Raw genomic sequence first — 23,152 nt, forward strand, 5'->3', positions numbered from 1 at the left:
ACAAATATCTAAGTAGAACATTCATGGTATATTTTACTCTATTTGCATAGAGGCAAATGCTCCAATTCATACATATGTGAATAAAAATATGCATCAATAAAATAAAATTGTAGGGGCGCCTGGGTAGCTCAGTTGGTTAAGCAACTGCCTTCGGCTCAGGTCATGATCCTGGAGTCCCGGGATCGAGTCCCACATCGGGCTCCCTGCTCGACAGGGAGTCTGCTTCTCCCTCTGACCCTCTTCCCTCTCGTGCTCTCTCTCTCTCAAATAAATAAATAAATAAATCTTTAAAAAATAAATAAATAAATAAATAAAATAAAATTGTAGCACAGTAAATCTTTGGAATGAAAAGAAATTGAGAAATAAGCAAAAAGGGGTACTTATAATAGGTTTAGTGATTTATTTGAATAGAATTTAAGATATTAGAGATTTGATAAAATTTACAATATTATAAAATGTATTACTATTTTCAATCTTACTTTTATGAAAATTAATGTGTAATATAAAGAAATTTGGGATTAAGTAAATTTGTAATAATGTACTTAAAGCCCCAAAATAATGAGTTTGTCGTGGCACTGGTTTCAGAAAACAGTAATTCAAAATTAATTGAAAAGTCCAAGATTTAGTGAGAATAAAACATAGTTTTTAAATTCCTTCCACATTAAATTGATATCATCTTAAAATCAGAATGAGACATTTGGTTAGATTCCTTGTAAAATTAATATACATATCTCTTAAGAATATATTATATTATACATGTTACTTTTAAATTACATAGAATAAAACTTCAATTTTAGATATATATTACTTTATTTGATTAAGAGAAAATAATTAAATCTGTATTTCATTTTTAAAAGCCTCTAAAGGATATATTTATATGTAAACTATAAAATATTGGATGGTAATCTTTTTTATTTTCATATCATTTGTTCCCCATTTGTTCCCCATCCCCTGTCTTATTTCTGTCAGTCACGTATCAAAAGCTACCACTGTCAAGTTTTCTATAAGCCACACTATCAAGTCTATTTAAGACCTTTTAATTACAAATATATATTTGATTATTGTTTTAATTTATATAAACATATCACACTTTTCATATAAGTCTGTGTCAAACATACACTTTGTATTTTTCTCATTATAAAAACATATATGTGTATACATATACACATATATATATACACACACATATATATAATCATTGTATATATGATCACTATCATCAAAAGTTCTTTTGGTATGATATAATTATGCTGTTTCTAATAGGTAATTATTTGTTTTTATATCTCATTATATATATTTATGACTAACTTCCAGTGCCATCAGGGAAGTGTTGATATTTTAAGATAAGAGCCATTCGGAAATTTGCATTCATACTTATGATAAAATGTTCCTGGAAAATTTCTAAACCACATCTTTCTTCGCAGAACACACCTTATGTGATTCTTAGGATCAAAATGCCTAGTATTAATTTGTCTGACAAAAAGAACAAATATATAGACTTAATAACTTAACTTAAATAACTATTATCAAAATGCTGCTTAGACTATATTCTGTATATATGAATCCAGTGTGAAAAAAATAATAAATTTGTGAAAGATACCTGAATGCATAATAAAGAATTCTCATCCCTGCTTTTATTACTAAAAATGGACCTCAGATAGATGACAGAAAATATCCAAGAAAAGCATCCAAAATATAGTAAGCATGCCAAATCACAGACACATTGAAATGTTTACGATTATGAATTCCAATTTTTATGACCAGGGCAATGAAGTAGAATATGTGATCAGTACCATTAAGAGTGTACAGAACTGGGGCACCTGGGTGGCTCAGTCGTTAAGCGTCTGCATTCGGCTCAGGTCATGATCCCAGGGTCCTGGGATCCAGCCCTACATCGGGCTCCCTGCTCCGCGGGAAGCCTGCTTCTCCCTCTCCCACTCCCCCTGTTTGTGTTCCTGCTCTCGCTGTGTCTTTCTCTGTCAAATAAATAAATAAAATCTTAAAAAAAAAGAGTGTACAGAACTGACAAACAACAGCAACGACAAACTAGAAGCTTTTTAAAAATGTTGGCAGGATGGTTTTTGGTGAAACTAAAAGAATTAAACATTGCTTTCATTATAGCAGAGCATCAAAATTTCTGAAACTAATAACCTAGAGAAATTTCTTAGGCTTAACAGAAGAAATTGAGAAATATAATAAAATTATGAGACTCAAAGTTCAAACTACTTTCTACTTACTGATTTCTTTTTCAGCGTTCTGACTCAGGAGAGCTGTAGTAACCAGGAATAGTAAGTCATTCCATTCTGACTATCCTCTTCTCTATTAGTTTCAAACACTGAAACACAAAAAGTAATAGAAATGTTCGTTGAAGTATACAGTGAAGCACTCTAAAGATAGATAAAACTTGACACATTAGATTATTAAAAATATTGGTGCTAGAAATATCATCACATGAAAACATTGCATTAGGTACTTCTAAAGAAACTTTAATTAATTGGAGAATGCTACATATATACTGATGTATATCAGACCAACCTGATCAATTTCCTTTATTTCTCCATAAAGTGTTTCTCAAGTTGGAAAACAGAGAAATAGAAAGCAAAAGACTTCAGAATTACTTAGGGAAGGAATAGGTTATGCATGCTATTGATTCTAAAATAGAGTCACTATTACTTTCAATACTTGGCTATCTTGTTCCAGCATTTCTCAGTCTATATCCCTTCTAATGTAATTTTATATCCTTAATTATCTCGTTCTTGTGACAGATTTCTAATTTTTATTACAATTCCTTTTCATTCTTGTGATTGCAGACACTAAATCACACTTATATTTTCAAATGACTCTTTAAGTTTAAAAGCTGGGGGCGAGGTTTTGTTTCTTTTTTCGCCTAATCTCCAAAATTGGGGCTTTTATACAATCTCAGTCCATCCATGCATTGCCTCTGAAACCAAAGCCCTCCCTTTGATTTCCACTTTCCTAGTTTAGGGACTCATTAACACTTGCCTGAAGGTCTGAAAGGCTGTCCAAAGGGACTCCCAGGTTTCAGTTTCCTCCATTAGATACAGGAAAGCTGACCCATCTTCATTAAATCAGCTCTGGTTATATTACACCCTACTAACTGAGCTCCAATGTGTACATTTCCTTTATATAATCATCAGTATATATGTAGCATTCTCTGCAATCTAACCAAGACCCATTTTGCCAAATGTATTTCTTCCTACATCCTGAAAACACAGTCTCTATTTCACTCAGTCCTGCAACTTACCTTGCACTTTTCTATATCCATGACCAAGCTGTTTTTCCACATGGAATTATTTGGGGGAGGTGGGTGTATATCTTCCAGTTCTCAACTAAATATTATCTGAATGAAAGATGTCTTTCAAAGTCTGCTTCTTCCATTGTATCATGAAATACTTGAAGACGTAAGTCTTGCTTATTCTCTGAATCCTTACTTCCTCTGGTTTTGTAAAGTAAGCACATGGCATGTCCCAAATAAAAGAATGTTGTATGACTTAATATGAACCTCAGTTAATATCAGTTATTTGGTACTCAAATCATCAATACAGGATGGAATACAGATAATTTTCTATTCTCATTAAAGTTTAATTTTCATTGAGCAACCATTATCAAGCACAAATATTAACTAACACTCAAGTGCACAGATAATATTTGTAAATAGTCTTCTACTTGTCCTTATGTGTAAAATTACATTGTTTTGAAAAAGATAATAAGCATAGTTTGTAAAAATGGAAACTGCATATTGGTAAAAAAACGACCTAATTTTTGTAATTCAATAATTGATTAACCACAATTTTTATTTTTTATTTTTATTTTTTATTTTTAAAAAGATTATCTAGACATTTTTATACATTTTTATATGTACACATACACATTTAAAAGATAATTTAGCCTATATTATTAACATTTTCCTTATGATACAATATAGCTATTTTAATAGCTACTTTATATTACCCTGAACAAATTATCAGGATAATTTACATTTTAAGTGTAAATTGACATTTTTTAAAATATTTTATTTATTTATTTGAGAGAGAATGAGATAGAGAGAGAGAGAGAGAGAGCATGAGAGGGGGGAGGTTCAGGGGGAGAAGTAGACACCCCGCTGAGCGGGGAGCCCGATGCAGGACTCGATCCAGGGACTCCAGGATCATGACCTGAGCCGAAGGCAGTCACTCAACCAACTGAGCCACCCAGGCGCCCTGTAAATTGACATTTAAGATTATTTACATTTTAAGGTGATTTACATTTTTTTAAGTATTATTTTTATACAGTAACCATGAATTTATAGTGCAAACTGTGACACTTTGGAAATAAGAATGATGCTATTCATATTCACTCTAATTATAAACAATATGTATATTTTAAAGATTTATTTATTTATTTATTTATTTATTTATTTATTTATTTAGAGAAAGTATAATCAGGGGGAGGGGCAGCTGGAAAGGAAGAGGGAGAGAATCTCAGGCAGACTCTCTGCTGAGTGTGGAGCCCCACATGGGCTCCATCCCAGGACCCTGATATCATGAACTGAGCCAAAATCAAGAGTCAGATGCTTGACTGATTGAGCCACCCAGGCACCCCTCTAATCATAAACAATATTATAATGAACAACATTGCACACATTTTTGAAGTAAACCACACTATTTTTATCGTGGCTTCTTAAAGTTTGAATTGCTTTGTCAGAATATAAATATTTTTTAAGTCTTCAAACTGTGCTCCCCTCAGAAGTGTATTTTATATTCTGCCACCAGCAATAACAGAAGTAAATATTCCCTGTACTCCCAATAAGCTAGGAGTAGTTTTCTATGTCATAAGTTTAAATAAGGGATCATGTCACAATGTTGATTTGACTTTTATTTCTTTGGATACTGGTAGGTAAAACATTGTTTCATATATTGTTTTGGCTACTAATATTTCTTCTTTAAATTTTTAAAGCTTAGGAAAGTCATGGTTTATTTTTTGTTTGATTTTGTTTTGTTTTGCTTTGAGGTAGAGTTCTGGCTGCATGAACATTGAAGACAACAGAGAACTATAATAGAGTAGTTAAAGTAATCACAAGCTAATGTGATTTGAGATTTATTTTCAACATTGTCTGAGGGTGGAAATATAAAAAAAATATTAAAATATTGGAAAATATAACATTTAATAACTACTGATGATAATATGGTAATTAAGGGTAATAAGATAATTGAGGATAGGATAATAAGGAAATTTATTTTGAATTTATTGTTATAATTATATATTTTAAATGAAAAAGGATAAATGTATTAGCCGAAGTTCCTCATTACACATACTACTTTTGATCAGATTGATTTATTTAGTATTTTATATATCAGCCTATAAAGGTAATATAAAGTTTAAGTCAGGCTGGAGTGGTTGCATTTGAAAAGAACACCGCTTGATTTACTTTATAATGTGTTCTTTATTTTATTTTTTGTTAAGAACATGAGTCAGGAAGTCAGAAGCCTTCTGAAATACAAGAATAAAACAGAAAATGTCAATTTTGTGAATATGAATGAGTACCAAGCTGCCTCTAAAGGACATTTGAATTATTATCAGAAAATTTTTATAGATGGTATGAACTGAATAGATTGCATTCTGACCAAAGAATCATTTTAACCAGAAAAAAAATGAGCTGAGCTATTGATAGGAATATCTGTTAGAATACAATCAAATTGAGAAAAAAATTAATTATTATTTCTCATTATATCAGTACTGGCTAAATTCTAAAATTTACTCTGTCTTATGTAGGGTATGGATGTCAAAGTCAAAGGTGGTTCATTTAGCTATAATTAGCTTTTTAAATGTTTACTTTCTTTTAGTATTTGAGCTAAATATTACTTTGGAAGACTAACAATCCATCTCAAATAGTCTTTTCCCCTTATAATTAGATTAATATTGAGTTGCTATAGTCAGATCAAGTTAAATAGTTACAACAGTTTTTTTAATGCAATTGAATTACTGTGAAAATTATTGATAACTACTAATCACTTGGGGACACATATCTAGATAAATGTCAAGTTAACCATATAATTATTCCAATTGAATATGTAATAGAAGTAACTTAATATATGTTAAACTACCTTAATTATGTAGCTTTGTGTCCTGCAGACTTTGCAAACATGCAAAGAGGAGGAAAATATAAATATTCTCATATTGTTTGTGGTTGAATTTTGTTCCAAGATATTCTGAGAGATAATAGAAAAAATGTAGTCATGAAATATCACATTTTGTTCAGCACTGCATTGCTATAAAATATCTTGCTGTCATGGACACTAAAACCAAATTTGTCATTCAAGACTGTAGCTTTACCAGAGGTAATGAATCTGTTAATTCAAACATGATTCTCAAAATTCAATTAAATGTAGCTGACACAATCATGTTAAATGTACACATCACTTCTGAGGACACATTGCAGTGAGTCTGTTCTTAGTATTCCCCTGCCAAACTATTACCACTTATTCTGCTGTAAATTCGGTAACTTGCAAGATTAAGTTGCTATTTATTTTAATTATTCTACATGAAGCTTTTAGAAATATCCAATTCTATTTTTAGTCTCTTTCCAACTTTCTAGTATTATCTGTAAGTCTATTTGGAAAATCTTTGTTGTATCCTCAGTATATATTTCAGAATACAATGACCTTAATTAACTTTATATCATTTACTTATAATGAAAAACAATCAACTATGTTATGGATCATCTGTTGGTTACTCAGCTATTTAAATATTATCTATAATATCAAAAATTTAAATGGAATCTTGGATCTTATAATAAAACAAAGGGTAAAGACACACATAGAATCTTTGATTCATAAACTTTTATTACTTTAAAACATTTTGGATATATTTTGATAGATAATATACATTAATATAAATGCAGATGATATAAACATAGAAATAAAATATTATTTGGTGATTTAAAATATTCAGATATATGAATGCCATATGAATTTTCTGTTTATTTGATGTTCATCCTCATTGGAATATGAGCTTCAAACTTCAAACAAAAAACTAAACCACTCGTTTTAAATTCAATTTCAGAATGTCATATTTTGCCTATGGTTTGTTTCTCTAATGAATTAAGATTTATTCATTCAATTATTTATTTACTATATTGTGTGGACTATCTAATTTGGTCTAGGCTCCTTTTAAGTATTAGGGGACACAGCAGTGGACAAAATAGAAAGATTATATCTGTTCTTGTGGATTTCATTGCTGAGTGATAATGTCATAGTAAGAAAACAACAACAACAACAAAACCTCAATTACATGAACAGCCACGAAAGAATAGCAATGAAGGAGCTAGTTCTCAATTAGTTAGTCTCTCTGCTGATAAATGACCATTAATAACAAGAATGAGAAGGAACTTTCGGCAGCTCACTTGCCTCATTGGTTTCAGATAATTTTTCTCACCATTTCTTGGTTCCAATGTGTTGAATAAGGAGACTGATCTCTGAACCTTCCAACTGGGACCAGCAGAGAGAAGGGATTGGTAGAAGATTGGGAGGTGGAGGAAGGGAAAATCAAGAATATTCCATCCCTGGCGTCTTCAGCAGTTGCTCTATTTTCTATGGCTCCGGTTGCCAATGGAGAACCCATTTCTACATTTCTAGCTTTCTCTAAGCAGTGTTTTATATGGGTGTGGTCGCCCAATCCCAAAAAGGTCCAGGTTGTTGAATTAGTTTCCACCTCCTTTTCTCTTTACTTCTTCAGTCCTGCGATTGATAACTGTCTCCTTGTTGCCAACACAGGAGTGTCCTAACCATTTTCTGTTTGTCTGTTCACCTATTCCATCCCACATTATCAATTTCTTGCATTGGTGTTCTCATTTTAAAATCCTAGAGTTGTTTCTGTGTTTCTGACTAAACTGAAATTTATTTTATTTAAAATACTGATTCCTATAAAAATCTAGAGAGTATAAGTGATTTTTAACTTTGTCCAAAATTATCAGAAGCTGGTAAGTTTTCAGTAGCTATTTACTTTTAGGACTTTCAAAAGAATAATAGTTTTACAGCATGCTTTAGGATAGCTCAACAAATTTTCATAAGAAGAAATTAAATCTAAAATCTACATTGAGAAGAGAAATCTTAAGCAACCTGTGTTAGAGATTCAATGCTTTATTTTGTTTTAAAAGTGTTAGAAGAATTTCTAATTTCTTTTGAAATGCTTTTGATTATAGCACAAGTTCATGGGTTTGCCCCCACAGAATGCTAACTGAATTAAAATAACCCTGTGTTGGGTGCCTGGGTGCCTGGGTGCCTCAGTCTGTTATGCATCTGCCTTCGGCTTATGTCATGATCTCAGGATCCTGGGATTGAGCCCCACTTCAGGCTCTCTGCTCAGTGGGGAGTCTGCTTCTCTCTCTCTCTCTCTCAAATAAATAAATAAAATCTTAAAAAATAAAAAATAAAAAAATAACCCTGTGTAAATGAGTTAGTAAAATTTTCATTAAATGGGATCTTATGGTGGAAATCCCAAGAACTTCCTCCAGACAGAGATACTATTTTTTATAACTGTAAAAGTATAATGAAAAACTTAAAGTAAAACATGAAGACATATTATAAACTAAAAGATATTCCAATTATATTTTGTATTTTATAGATTTTTCTATGGTGCAAATTCTGTCTGGATATTCTTAATCATTGTGTATACTTTTGTCATATACTCTAGTATATTTTTCTTCTGTGACAAATAGCTTAAAGGAAAAGATGAGTAGGGTAATAGAAAAGTGGCTCCAAAATAAGTTGTATTTTACATGGCTCATGCTCTAAAATTATCATTTTAAAGCTACAAATAGTAGACGACAATTGGTATGAGTACTTTTATTTTGTTTAGTTTTCCTAATGCTTTTATTTTTTTGCCTTGTAGAACTAAACTACTCTTTTATTTTAACATTAGCACAGATTCTGACCATATATTTGTATATTAATTAGCTATAAATTAAAATACTAAGTCAATAAGAATATCAAAATGTGAAAATAAATGTTATATTCACCAAAGTGTGACAAGAAAGAAAGATGGTTAATCAAGATGAGGGATGACTGTTTTCAAACAAAATAGGTGCTTATTTTCTCATATAATATTCAAAATTTGCTGAACCATGCACGACTGGTAGGAATGCAAAATGAAGGGTACTTTGGCAACATCTAGCAACATATTGCTAAGTCAATTAGAAAAAAAAAAGTAAAAATAATTGTTTAAGTTCTGAAGATGTTTGAAATAAACCATAAGGAAATCTGAATTGTATTACTATGTATCTCTGGCAACCAATGTAGAGCATCTACTTTTTAAAAAAATTTTTTTTTAAAGAAGGGAGAGCATACTAGATTTTATTTTTTATTTTTATTTTTTAAAGCTTTTATTTATTTATTTATTCATGAGAGAGACAGAGAGAGGCAGAGGGAGAAGCAGGCTCCCAAGGAGCAGGGAGCCCGATGCGGGACTCAATTCCAGGACCCTGGGATCATGACCTGAGCCGAAGGCAGACGCTTAACCATCTGAGCCACCCAGGCACCCCTAGAGCATCCACTTAAGCTGTATAAAAGGTAAAGATGGAAGTAGGAATACATTAAATCGCCCTGTTTCTTACACTATTCTAATTGTGTTTTTAACATCAACTTCTCCAACCTTTTTTCTGTTTAGAAAATAGTTTACCCAATTCATATTTATATGAAACAGAAATCCAAGCATATGAGCATATCAAATGTGCTTTTATCTAGTACATTTATATAGCAATTATTAAATAATATATATATTTCTAAGTGACAAAAAATGAGCATGTGTGGTAGCACTTACACAAGTATTGCTTATAAATAGTGAAGTCACAGGAGTTTTTGGTAACTCCTCCCTATTTTTTGGATTCACCTTATCTGCTAAGATGCAAATTAGTAGGAATAATTGAGTATTTGGAAATTTCCCCAGAAAGTTACTTTACCAAAAATGTTCAATTCAAGCTTAATTAAGTTGTTTTGGTTGTTGTTGTTCATCGGTTTGAAAATCATGATACTTGCATAAAAAAATATGCTGACTTAAAAGTTGTAATTTTGCCACTAGATCACTAGATGGTATACAGTTTCTTTAAGGAAATTTGAATTAGGGAATGTGTACAACAATGACTTCATATCCAATAGCTAAACTTATTCATTTAATAATATTAATTTCCATCAAAATTAATATATTACTACAGAATATTTTTAACACAGATTATAAAATCATCTTCCTATTGTTATATAGTAAAATGATGGCTTTCCAGATTGTTGGTTAAATATTAAGACATATCATTTTTGTTTATAATTAGTAGTGTATTACCAGGTCTACCTTGGTATATAGTTCTGAAAATGTTATAAGCTAAGATACCTATAAAAACATGAATTTTATATTTACCAGTTCTTCAAATACTACAGTACATTATTAGGTTAATATTGAAAACTAATATCCAATGTGATGTTGTACCTTTAGTAATAGGCATCCTCCAGGCTAAATAACTCCAGATTATCATCATAAAGGTCCCAGACAATTCCACACTTACTAACTGAACTATATTGATTAATGTTTTAAGCCCACTAAAATTCTAAGAAAACTGGACAATTAATATCTGGGCTATCAAAAATGAAAAAGTCATATAACTGCTTAACTGAATAGTTGTGAAATATATGAAATACATTGGAAACATTAAGTGAATAAACCATTAATTGTAAAGAATTGCAGAAAAAACATGATTTAAGGAAATGTAAACTGAAATTTTAAATGCTAATACTAACTTGAAAGTACTTGATTTTAAAAGAAAATCTGATGTTGGTATTAATTCCTAAAATGGATTTGTTTTTGTTTCTCATTAATTAACAAAATCTTATGTAGACTTCTAATTTCAGCCAAGATGGAGTGGCCACATTCTTCCCAGTTCCAGTCTTACAACTAACAAAATGAACTAGAATTGGAGGAATCACCCTGCCCATTAAGATTTATTATATAGCTAAAGCAATCAAGAGTGTGTTATTCTTAGAAGGATGAACATATTGATCAATAGAACTCAGAAACAGATGCATACAATATGCCTGGCTGATTACTCACAAAGGTGGAAAAGGTACTCTGTGTATATTGGGTAGTCTTTTCAACAAATTGTGCTAAAGCAATTCAACATCCATAGGCAAATGACTGACTGAAAAGAACTTCTACCTGGATCTCACCCTTACACAAAACGTTGTAGATCATGGATCCATAGATTATGGATTTATATGTGAAACATAATGCTATATTTTTTTTAGAAAAAATACAAGAAAATCTGTGGGATCTAATGATAGGCAGAATTCTTGGACTTTACTTCAAAAACACTATCCTTAAAAGAAAAAAAAAATCAAATCGGATCTTACCAAAATTAAAAACTGTTGGCCTGCAGTAGACCCTGTTAAAAGACCAAAAGACAAGCTACAAAGTGGAAGAGAATGTAGCTTATATAAAGAACTCTAAAAACTCAACAGTAAAAATCATTCCAATTAGGAATTTATCAAAATAAATAAAGGAATATTATACCTAAAACAATGTACAGATAGCAAATAAACACATGAAAGATGTTTATCATTAGTTATTAACAGAAAGCAAATTAAAACCACAGTGAGATATTGCTGTATGAGCCTATCATGATGTCTGAAAATATAAAAAAAATATTAACAGCACCAAATGCTTTGAGGATGTGAAGAAACTGGATCACTCCTATATTGCTGGTAGAAATTCAAAATATTGCAGCCACTTGGGAAAAGAATATGACAATTTCTTAAAAAACTAACCAGGCATTTACTATATAACCAAGGAATTACAGTCTTGGACATTTATTCCAAATAAGTGAAAATTTAATGTTCACACAAAATTCTGTACATAGATGTTCAAAGAAGCTTTAATTATAATAGCTAAAAATGAAAAAAAGTCTAAATGCCTTAATGGCTAAATGTTTAATCTGTCACACATCCCTAGAACATAAGATATTATTCACAAAGACTATTGATCTAATGATACAAGCAACAATTTGGATAAATATGCAGAGTGAGAAAAGAATCTCAAAAAGTTATTTGTATGTGATTCAACTCATACGCCATTCTTAAAATGACAAGTTTACAAAGATGAAGAAATGAGTGATTGCCAGGGCATAGGGAGGGAAGGCATGAGAGATGTGACTGTGATCATGAAAGGTAGCACAATGGATCTTTGTAATGGAATTATTCTGCATCTTGACAGCATTGGCGGTCACACAAATCACGATGTGTTAAAACTACACACAACCAAATACAGATGTATGCATTGTAAAACTCATGAAATCTGAATAAGGTGATATATTGCATTAAGGTCGATTTCATAGTGCGCGAAGGATATATGGAATCTTTCTTGCAATCTCATTTCTTACAAAAGCACATGGATCTACAATTGTTGCTAAAACAAAAACAAGAACAACAAAAAACTCGTGCTTGATTGTACATTTATTATTTTTAAAATTTTAAGGCCACTTTAGTTAGCATATAGTGTTATATTAGTTTCAGGTGTACAATAAAGTGATTTAACAATTCCATATATTAGTGCTCATCAAGATAAGTGTACTCTTAATCCAAATGTTATGTAGAGAAGAGTAAAATAATTAGCACAATTTCTATACCAAAAGGAGACAGAGGTTGGATTAAACCACTGGTGTGCTCATAAATGTTTAATAACGAGCTGGGGGATGTCTGGGAAAGATCCCTGATTACATAGCATTTGCTGATTTCTCTGCTGCAGGTACTCTCTTCATGGCCAATTTTTAGCTACCTCACTTGAACGCTCAGATGGGAAGAGAGGTGAACAATTGGTTTTTACAAGATGATAGAAGCCAGCTTTCGCACACTAGTGAATCAGAGCTTCTCTGTGAACCATACATCCTGTACCCTTAGTTTGGACATATATACTTTTCTTACCTAATTCAGCAACCTAAATCCTACTTCTCTGTTTCTGCTAAATCCAGTCTTACCTGGCTTAGGAAAGGGGAAAAAGCACTGTATTTGGTCTATTGGCTACTATTTTCTTCTATCTTAGGCATAAGATAAGCGAATATACTGCCTGCAATATTTATATCATGTCACATAATGTTAATATATTACCATTAAATGAAATTGGATTATATCTATCTCTCCATCATGTGTGTCAGTGCCCATACATATGTGTACATGTCCCTGCACATACACATATGACTGTATGACAGAGAAAGATCTTAAAGTACATTTCCTTGGAATCAGAATACATACTTGGGGATTATGACCAAAATACTTTTAACATTATTCACTTCAAAACACTGGTGGTGCACTGAAAATTAGCTCATTAGCTTCTTTTCCACATTTCTCTTGAATGTTTTTTTTCCAGTACTAGGTAATTCTTTGATAAGAACTATGAAGCCTCTAATAAATATTTAGTAAACTAATAATAATGTCTTTTTATGATTAATTACTGCTGCCCCTTAGCAGTAATTTTCTGTTAATTTGATATTTAATTCAACTTGTGGTGATTTTTTTGGCTGATGTTTTGCCCTGAAAAAATACTTCCAAATATCCTGCTAATTTTCCACCTGATTTTTTTGAGGAAAATAAAGTGAATACAATTGTTTCTAGCTCTTTCCAAACCATGTTGCTCTCTACAATCGGGTGGTTTAGTTGTTCTGTCACTGAGGACTTTTTGTTTCCTGTGTAAAAACAGTAGAAAAAGTAAGAAGTTTGGAAAGTTATAGTTTGTTTTAAATTCTTTAGTGCTAGGGGGAAAAAACTGTTAACCAGCTGTTGCTAGTTATTTCACCACATTTTTTTCTAAGTAATTCTTAGAGTCCGGACATTCCTCTGGTTCCTTGGAGGATGGAGAACTCATCATATGATGAATTCTTGCTTTTTTTATTTTTAAATACACATGAGCCCAGTTGGAAATAAATTTGGATGGCTGACATATAAGTGATTTAGAGAGTCAAGTAAAATATTTCTATTTCATTTTCTTTTTTATTTCATGTTTAATTTCCAACATGAGGCTAATTAAATATATTCTATTTATAAAGAAAACATATCACTCTAGGGTTCTCAAAGCATCAGTGAAAACAAGGGCATCAGCATTTTCCATTCATCAGTCTTAGTGTAGTAATTTAAATTTTACCTCCTTCTAAATAGTTCTATAAAACTTTGGTACCTATTAAATTGTCTTCTTTTAAAACGATTGCCACAGGTTATATAAAAGAAATAAAACCAACGGAACATTTATTTAAATTGAATATAATTTTCCCAGATAAGTAATTAGCACCTTGTTTCGAGGTTTTATTTCAGACTTAACTTCTCAAAGTTTGGCTAGTACTTTTATGACATTTTGAAAATGATGAATAGTTGTAGGTATTTGTGTACAAAAATAAAATGTTGCATTAAAGGGACTTAATACTTTTTTTTCAACCAAGGCAACTTCTTTGGAGTAGGAACACTGTTCTAACCCTCTAAATCGACTGTAGTTTTGCTGTCAACATTGTATGTGGTTCAAAGGGAAAGAATAAAAAATTTAAGTGTGGCAAAATGTTAACAGCTTGTGAATCTAGGGAAAGAATTCCTGGAGCTCCATTATACTGTATTTGCAACTTCCCTAAGTTTCATTTTCTTGAAGGGCAATTTCCTCCAAAATGGAACAGAAAAATGTTATTTTAACATGCTCATGCTGTGTGTTTGGCCTTCACTCTGGCCTTGTGGGATGTGTAGATAGTAGGTTAAGGACAGGCATGAGGGGCTTGGGTAATACCAGAGATATATGGACATACATAGCTGATCCAGCAACTTATTGAGACATTTCAGAGGAGGAATTTCTGAGTCAGGACATATACATTGTTTATCAAGTTAAAATGTATAGTAAATTTGGTGACTAATAGGGAATTGGCAAGAACAAAGGAATCCAGGCAAACCTAGTTGCTTGGTAAGTAGACCATCCAGAACTGGGCTCCTCACAGGCCAAGCAGGAAGATGTCAGGGTGCTCAGGAGCCCTGACGTTCAGTCAGTACACTCTATTCTATGCCCAGTTGCAATTTGGTTACTTGGAGATAGTGTCTCAAAATGTAAGAGCTTCTCTAAACATCAATTCCACATCAGTTAAATAAAATGATGATATTTAATTAAATAAATTATCTGAGGATTTAAAAGAAGTGTGTATGCCCAGGACCTACGAGAGTCTGTGAGCTCCTAGAAGAGCACACATTACATTGAGATAATCTCTGAGTCTCATCATTGCTTATGGGAAAATCCCAGTGAGTCGCAGAGTTCCTAAATCCCTTAAATATAAGATACTTTCAAAAGGATGTTTTATATTTTGGCACCCGAACTATTGTTTCATGTTGTCTAAATTTGTATTTCTTATTATAGTTTTTGGAAAAGTTCAGAAGCAAAATCATGGAATTTAAAAATAAGTCAAAATGTTTATGGAAGATTTAGAGGAAATCATCATGTCTTTAACATTTATATAACTATTTTCAATATGAGATGATAGACAAATGATCTACCAGCATATGCTCAAGGACTTTCATTTTTATAATATCACTTTTTAAAAATACTCTGCATATTCATACTCAGATATTAATATATCTTGCATATATTAACTTTCTCTTGGGCTTAGAGTACAAAACTGTTGCCAAATTGGAAAATAAAAAGTAATCACTAATAACAGTCTATATTGATAAAGGAAACAGGATTTGTTTTTAATCAATATTTTATCATATCCTTAATTTGTTTGCCATATAGATTATATTTTACTAAAAATAGTATATTTGCCAAATTTTTCTACATTCTTTTCTATCTCTAGTCATTGTCACTATTACTAGATTTACCACAATTTAAGAGTCTTCAGTTTGAGATGTTCCTCCAAACATCTCTCCTACATCAGGAAAACTAGGAAGAGAAGACAGTAGAAAAATAAAAATGTAGTAACATTTTGTGATTTAATAATTGTACTTATCTTCTGATAAATTTGTCACGAAGAGAATTATTTAAAGTGAGCTTAAATCTGACTCTTTAGACCTCTATGTGAATATAATATTCACCTCATCTAAGATACTGACAGTTGACTATCCCTACATGAGAACACTTGGGCAACTGATTTTATTATGTGAGAACTATACCAATATATATTTTTTCTTTTCTCAGAAAAGAGTACAGTAATATAAGTAATACAGTAACATTACAGGAGTAAAGTACATAGTAATACAGTAATGCCGCTTGCTGGTAGTGTAAAACTGGCCTCTATGCCATCTATTTCCATGGTCATATCTAATGCAGTGAAAAATCTGCATGCAGAATAAATTTGGTTTAGTTACTGTCTCTACTGGTGGATAGGGACACATACCTGATTAAAAGGAGTATTTTCTCAGGATGTTGTAGAGTTGAACAATTATACAAAGTCAGACAAGAACAAAACAGAACAAAATTCGTATTTCAATTGGTCATGCAATTTATCCTATCAGATATTTGCCTAAGTTGTTGGGAGTAATTGAAATAAACTGATAATGTAAGCAGTATTACAATTTCCCTTAACTTCATTTAAAATATGTAAGTTTAAGTTAGTTTTGCTTAGGAAAGTTGGACTTTGAAAATAGTCTTCATTGGGTATAATGTGGAAGGTAAATGTATTGTGTAGTAAAATTTATTTATGGCCATTTTATCTGAGTTTTATATCTACACATTTAAAATACTTAGATGATCTTTTTCTGAAACCTGTCAGCAGATGTCAAATATAGAATCAAACTTGTGATTAAAATTTATCTTTGATTAGACGGATGACTGATAGGGGAGGGGGTTAATTAGATTGAATTTGAACTTAATTTTTTTAATTAAGCCAGTCTGGTCCTCTAGAAGGCCCATAGTCTGAGGCTGATAAGGGAGGTGAAAGTTCTACTGAGAGCCCAGCACTGTGTAAATTGTGAGGTGAAATGGGTGTCTTAATTCATCATCAATAGTGTTTGGAACTTCAAAAGGGATTGGAAATGTCTTATTGGGTCCTTTTAATGTGCAGAGACATGTGTGACCTTGATTTCTATTTTCAGTATCTGTGAGGCATGAAATGTACTGGCATTCCTTTCCTCAGAGGGGATAACATTAGATAAGGAATTGCTGTCAGTGGTTCGCTGGACTCCGTTAAGTCTCTGATCAAAGATCACTTTCTTAGAGGGTTCATCCATGATAACTGTATCCTCATGGTTGTCACTTTTGAATACCTCCGTGTGTGTGTTGTGTGCATGTGTGTTTTCTTCCCTCTTCCTTGTACCTATCAGTAACTGGCATTATATTATACATATTTTAAATATTTGATTTCCCCAAAACAGCTCCATGAACAAAGGAGTTTTAATTTGTCACTTTTATATTCTTGGCTTAAATAATAGGGTCTGGAGCTTAATGAATGCCACTTAATTAAATAAATCAGTTAGGAATGGATGGGCCTCATTCAATTTAAACACTGAGAAAAGTGAGTCTTGCAGGGGGTTTCAGGGAAGGAAGCCATAGGAACTGATTCTGTCTTTGTAATTGGACGTCAACAGGGAAACATACTAACCTAACTGCCATTGGCAATTATCTTATGAATAAAATGGGGAAAGAAACATCCATGTATGTACTGAGTACAAGTCAGACAGGCCAATAATACAAAAGAACCTAGTATCATCATTAAGCCTCTGGGTCAGTTCAAATGCTTGCCCTTCAATAGGCTGACTATAACTTATTTTTAATAGCTGAAATCATCTAATAGAAGATATAATATCTCCATACCACAAAGAAAAAAGCAGGTATTAAGATACAAATTATTTTACTACTAGCTTGCATGTTATAAAGTTTATATTATGTATTATATGACATATATACATATATAATTATACATTAAGGGCCTTTACAACAGAACAGAGAACTACACATATAGAAAAATATAGCATGTTGATAACTTCATAACCTTATATAATTTTATTCTGTTAGACAGGTACTCATTTTTGTATCATCAACCGTATGTTTAATTATTGAGAAAAATTTGTGGCTTAAATATTATTTATCTTTAGTCACTCATTATTTTGTATTTAATATACTTTATAGAGGTCCAATTTATAGCTCCAAAATTTATTTTATTTTATTTTATTTTTTTAAAGATTTTATTTATTTGAGAGAGAGAGTGAGAGAGAGAGAGAGAGCACATGAGAGGGTGGAGGGTCAGAGAGAGAAGCTTCCAGAACCCCACAATCATGACCTGAGCCGGAGGCAGACGCTTAACCGACTGAGCCACCCAGGTTTCCCTATTTATCTTATTTTAAACAAGCATACTATTGGCTCTATAAATAGAATTTAAATTAATTAATGTAGGTCATTTAAAACAAACACCAGTCATAATAGATTTAAGATTTTAAAGATATAATAGCTTATGAAAATTCAAATCAGTTTATTTTCAGCATAAAGGAACTATGAAATATACTGATTGAACTAAGCTATCAATTTCTTTTATATGTTTCTCTCACTTTTTCTATAAATATCTTAACCAAAATAACCTAAGTATTCCTATATCCTTAAGGGTGGTCTTATAGTGTAGGACAAAATTGAAAAAATATATATAGTCTCATTAGTACTTTTCTAGACCAAATTTTATTGTTTTAGTTTTTACTAAATTTTTACTAAATTAACTGAATATCTTGAAATGGCCTCAGCAAGATTTTTCTGGAAATTATTTTTCTTTATAAACTGCTACTTCACCTCTTGAGATTTACTTAATTATTCAGAGATGATTGTGGTCAGCATCTCCTAATTGTGTTTCTGTCATTTGATTAAAAAAGCAAACTTAATGAAGATTAAGTTGCTTCATCTTAGAAGAGGAACATATAGTGAAATAAATATTTCATCTCTGATATTTAAAACAAAAATTAATTGGAGAACAAAGTTTCCTTCACATTTACTTCCATAAGAAGGTACTATTGCATATTTTAGAAACAACCTATGAGGATGGAAGATTTTTAAATTATGTTGAACATATTAGTTGAGTTTTAAAATAGGAGGAAAAATTAAAGGATAATATACTATGTAAATGTTAAGTGCTTATCTAAAAATTAGTTTTAAATACTTTATATTCAAAAACATTATATTAAAGATTGCTTTCATCTGTACTTTTATTTCATATAAAGTATGACTGTTGCTAACAGAAATGTATTGCAGAAGTGTATTATGTACTGCATATTATTATGCATTATATTTAATAATTATATGTAATATATGTAAATGTTTTCCATAATATATGTAATTTTTTTATTTCAAGGCAAATTTTCATTTCTCCAAAATATCTAAGGGGATAGGGGAATTTAAGACTAAGTTGTGAAATATTTATTTTCTTAGAATCTCATATATTTCAATGTAATTGTACTCTATGTCAGACACTTATAATGGGTATCTGATAGAAAGATAGAAAGGGAATCTCTCAAGTGTAGTGGCAAATAAGATTTGGCACACATTGTCTTCCTTCATCTTTTCTTACCAGCACCACCACTCAGATGGAGCACTCAGGCTTTACACCCTCTTTCTGAAGATGGGGTGGGGTGAGGGGAGGGGAACTGATCACAAAGAAGATATCAATAACCACTCTTAGAATATTCATGGTAAACATTTCAAGAGTCTTACTGCATGACTTAGGCTGTTGAAGTCCTCAAACTATAATTGTGGATTTGTTTATTTCTGTATTCTTCTATCAGATTTTACTTCCTGTATTTAAAATCTGCTTTTTGGTGCACGCATTGCTAGGTTCTTTTGTTTTTATTTTTTTTAATTAACCCCATTACTGTCATATAATATTCCTCTATACTTGTAATATTTGTTGTTCTGATGTCTACTTTGTCTGAAATTGATATAGTTAAACTAGCTTTATTTTGGTTAGTGTATCTTTCTCTCCATCTCATTTCTTTTCACTTAAGTGTTATATTTAGAGTGTTGCCTTGCACCACATTAGCTCATGTGTCTTGCTTTTTTATTCACTCTGCCATTGGCTTTTAATTGTTTTAATGGTGTGTTCAAGCTATTCACACATAAAATGATGATTAGATATGTTTGTATTAAAATCACCTCATTATATTTATGTTTATCATTTCTTTTTTTCATTTCTTTTTGTTTTTCTGCTTTCTCTGTGCATTTTTTATAATTCCATTCATGTTCTCCAATAATAACATGTGATTACGAGGTACAATCTTGAACCATGTGAGACTAAATAATAGGATATCACTTCATGTGTGGTAGAAGAACCTCATAACAAGATTATTTCCAGTTTTTCTCTTTTGTACTTTGTGGCACTGCTGTCAAAAATTTCTCATTTTCATATTCTAAAACACATACTGTTAAAGCTTTTGCTTTTAGAATAATTAAAATAAGAAAAAATATTTTATTAAACTTTTATTAATTCAACTTCCAATGTTCTTCATTTTCTTTGTGTATATTTACATTTCTTACTATATCATACCAGTGAGTCTTTTACTCTGGCAGACACCCAGGCTTTATCTTTCTCTTTCTGAAGTTTAACTATGCTATGCAGAATTTTTTTAAATTCACTCCGTTTTTGTCATGTTTTATTATTTATTTATTTATTATTCATGTTTATTATTATATTATTTGTTCGTTGTTTGTTTTAATACTTACCCATTCTCATGTTTTCCGAGCTCTGGAGTTTGTGGTTTAATTTCCGTCACAAGTTTTAGAAAATTATTAGTTATCATTTATTCAGATTTCATTTTACATGGTTCTTTTTCTGGGATTCCAATAGCACATATGTTAGACCATTTTATGGTTTTTTCACATTTCCTGGATTCCCTGTTCTGTGTTTTTCACTCTGTTGTCTCTTTGGTCTTAGTTTCACTAATTTTTCCTGACCTATATTCCAGCTCACTGCTTCTCTCGTCGGCTGTGTTGAGTGGACTGAATTCTTGAAAGGCATCTCTCATCCCTATTACTGTGCTTTTGCTTTTAGCACTTCATTTAAATATTTCTTAGAGTTTTCATCTATTTGATAAAACTACCTATCTGATCTTGCAAGTTATCTAGATTTTAACACTGTTATTTAAAATCTGTGTCTCAGTGTTTTGTCTGTGTCAGATCTGTCAGTTCTGAAATTGCTTTCTCTCCACACTGTGATTTTTATTTCCTGTTTGTATGTATTGTAAACATTTTGTTGAAAGCTGAACTTGCTTTATTGGATAGTAGATAAAGTAAGGTGGGTGTATTCATGCTTGAATAGCAGCATATCTTTCCTTCCACGAGGCTTTTATTGTAAATTTGTATTAATCTTTTAGGAATTGAATTGTTTAAAGTTTACAGTTTACATACGAAGGTCCACATAATTCATAATAATGGCACACAAACAATTTTTCCCATCTCCTACCATCCCTTCTTGACCATACACATAAAATGTTTGTGAAATAATATTTTTAAAAAAATTAGGATTAGTCATTTAGATGGTGCTAATGGGGGGCACCGGGGTGGCTCTATCAGTTAAGCGTCTGCCTTCAGCTTAGGTCATGATCTCCAGGTCCTGGGATCAAGCCCTGCATCAGTCTTCCTGCTTAATAGGGAGTCTGCTTCTCTCTCTCTCTCTCTCTCTCAAATAAATAAAGTCTTACAAAAATATTTTAGATGGTCCTAAAGGGCTCAAAGCCATGCGTTCCCACACAAGTTAAGTTTCCCATTTGGCTCTGAGTCTCCCTATGTATCTTATAGTTTTTCCTTTATGCTATTCTCAAGGAAGTGTTTTGTTTTGTTCTGTTTTTTTTTGTTTTGAAGCTCTCGCATCTGACACATGTTAGATTGGTAGTGAAGGGAAAGGGTGCAGACATTCTTTGAAGTTCTTATTATGCCTCAATTTTATGTAGTCACTAGAACTTAGTTCTAGAGAATGCTAGCCTTCACAAGTCTTCCTGTCCCTCCTCTACAAGTAACACCCGCCCTAGCACCTAATACAGAGCCTCTCCTTCAGTGTTAGAGCCTATTCCCATCAACCAGCTGCAGATTTTCACCAGTGAGGGAACACAGCTTAAAGCTTCTGACTGCAGATTCTTAAACTCAGCTGTAGTGACTTCCCACAATTACTCACCTTCAACTTCTTTGTGGTTTCTGCTTGCAGATTAAGGCTTTTGTTCTCTAGTGGATTTAGGGGAGATGTGATGGGCAGAGTTAGGGGAGTGTTTTTATTTTCTTTCTTGCTCTGGGCCGTGTGGGAAGCTTTCTTGGGATTCTCTTCGAATTTCTCTGTGAGTACCTCATGGGATTTATGGAGAAGCTTATAGAAAGGTACAAACTGTCTTAAGTTTCTGTGCTCCACTCTTTCATGCTAGTCCTACTCAGTTGTTAGCAATTCTTTAAAAATCTCTAGCTAAATGTTCTTACTGGCTTAGAAGGTGTTCAGTTGTGTTGCTCCCTTGTAAGCAAATGCTGGGATCTTGTTTCTTCTGCAAAGGCCCATCTCTCCAGGTCTCAGATTATTTGTTTTCCCTTTGATTTTGGTTTTCTGCTGGCTTGAGGAAAAGCTGTCAAATTGCAGGCTTTAGTATTTTTTCATTTAAGTCTAACCTGATGACTTGGTAAAAGATGAAGGAAAATTATGTTGTGTATGGTTGCTGTTTTGTGAGTTTTATTGCATTCCTTTAGGTTGAATACTGTTCTTATTTCAATAAATTTCAGTTAATTAAATGTATGCCCAGGACCTATGAATGATAATGTTATTTTGATAGAAACGTGATACCACATACAATCATCTGAATCAGTAAACTGTTATGTGTAGGAATTTTTAAGAATGTCACTGTAAAGGTTCTTATCATAATTCAACCAATTCACTTCAAATATATTCAAACAGATAAACTCATTAATGAATTAATGTGATTTTTTTAAAGGAAAATATTGGTTTACATTTATTTGGCTTTAAAAAAACACAATTATTTAAAAATAAACTTGCAAGACACCTGGCTGGCTCAGTTGGTAGAGCATGTGACTGTTGTTATTGGGGCTGTAAGTTTGAGCCACACATTGGGTGTAGAGATTACTTAAAAATAAAATTTTAAAAATCGTTTAAAAATAAATTTGCTCCATTATTCCTAATTTAAATCCTATTTATCTAAAC

The 23,152-nt window shown here is 31.8% G+C and overlaps 1 long non-coding RNA gene across 2 annotated transcripts in view; it reads right to left on the reverse strand.

The window, feature by feature from the left end:
• The window catches only part of LOC112840870 (uncharacterized), a 313,823-nt gene that overhangs the window by 222,601 nt on the left and 68,070 nt on the right, over positions 1–23,152 (reverse strand). For both annotated transcript variants that reach the window (XR_012381772.1, XR_003212607.2), the window contains exon 3: positions 2,238–2,335. This is a non-coding gene — a long non-coding RNA (uncharacterized lncRNA). The remainder of the gene's footprint in view (positions 1–2,237; positions 2,336–23,152) is intronic.

The sequence above is a fragment of the Callorhinus ursinus genome, unplaced genomic scaffold (assembly GCF_003265705.2).
Source record: "Callorhinus ursinus isolate GAN/ISIS: 27379988/994484 unplaced genomic scaffold, GSC_fseal_2.0 scaffold2, whole genome shotgun sequence".
Taxonomy (NCBI): Eukaryota; Metazoa; Chordata; class Mammalia; order Carnivora; family Otariidae; genus Callorhinus; species Callorhinus ursinus.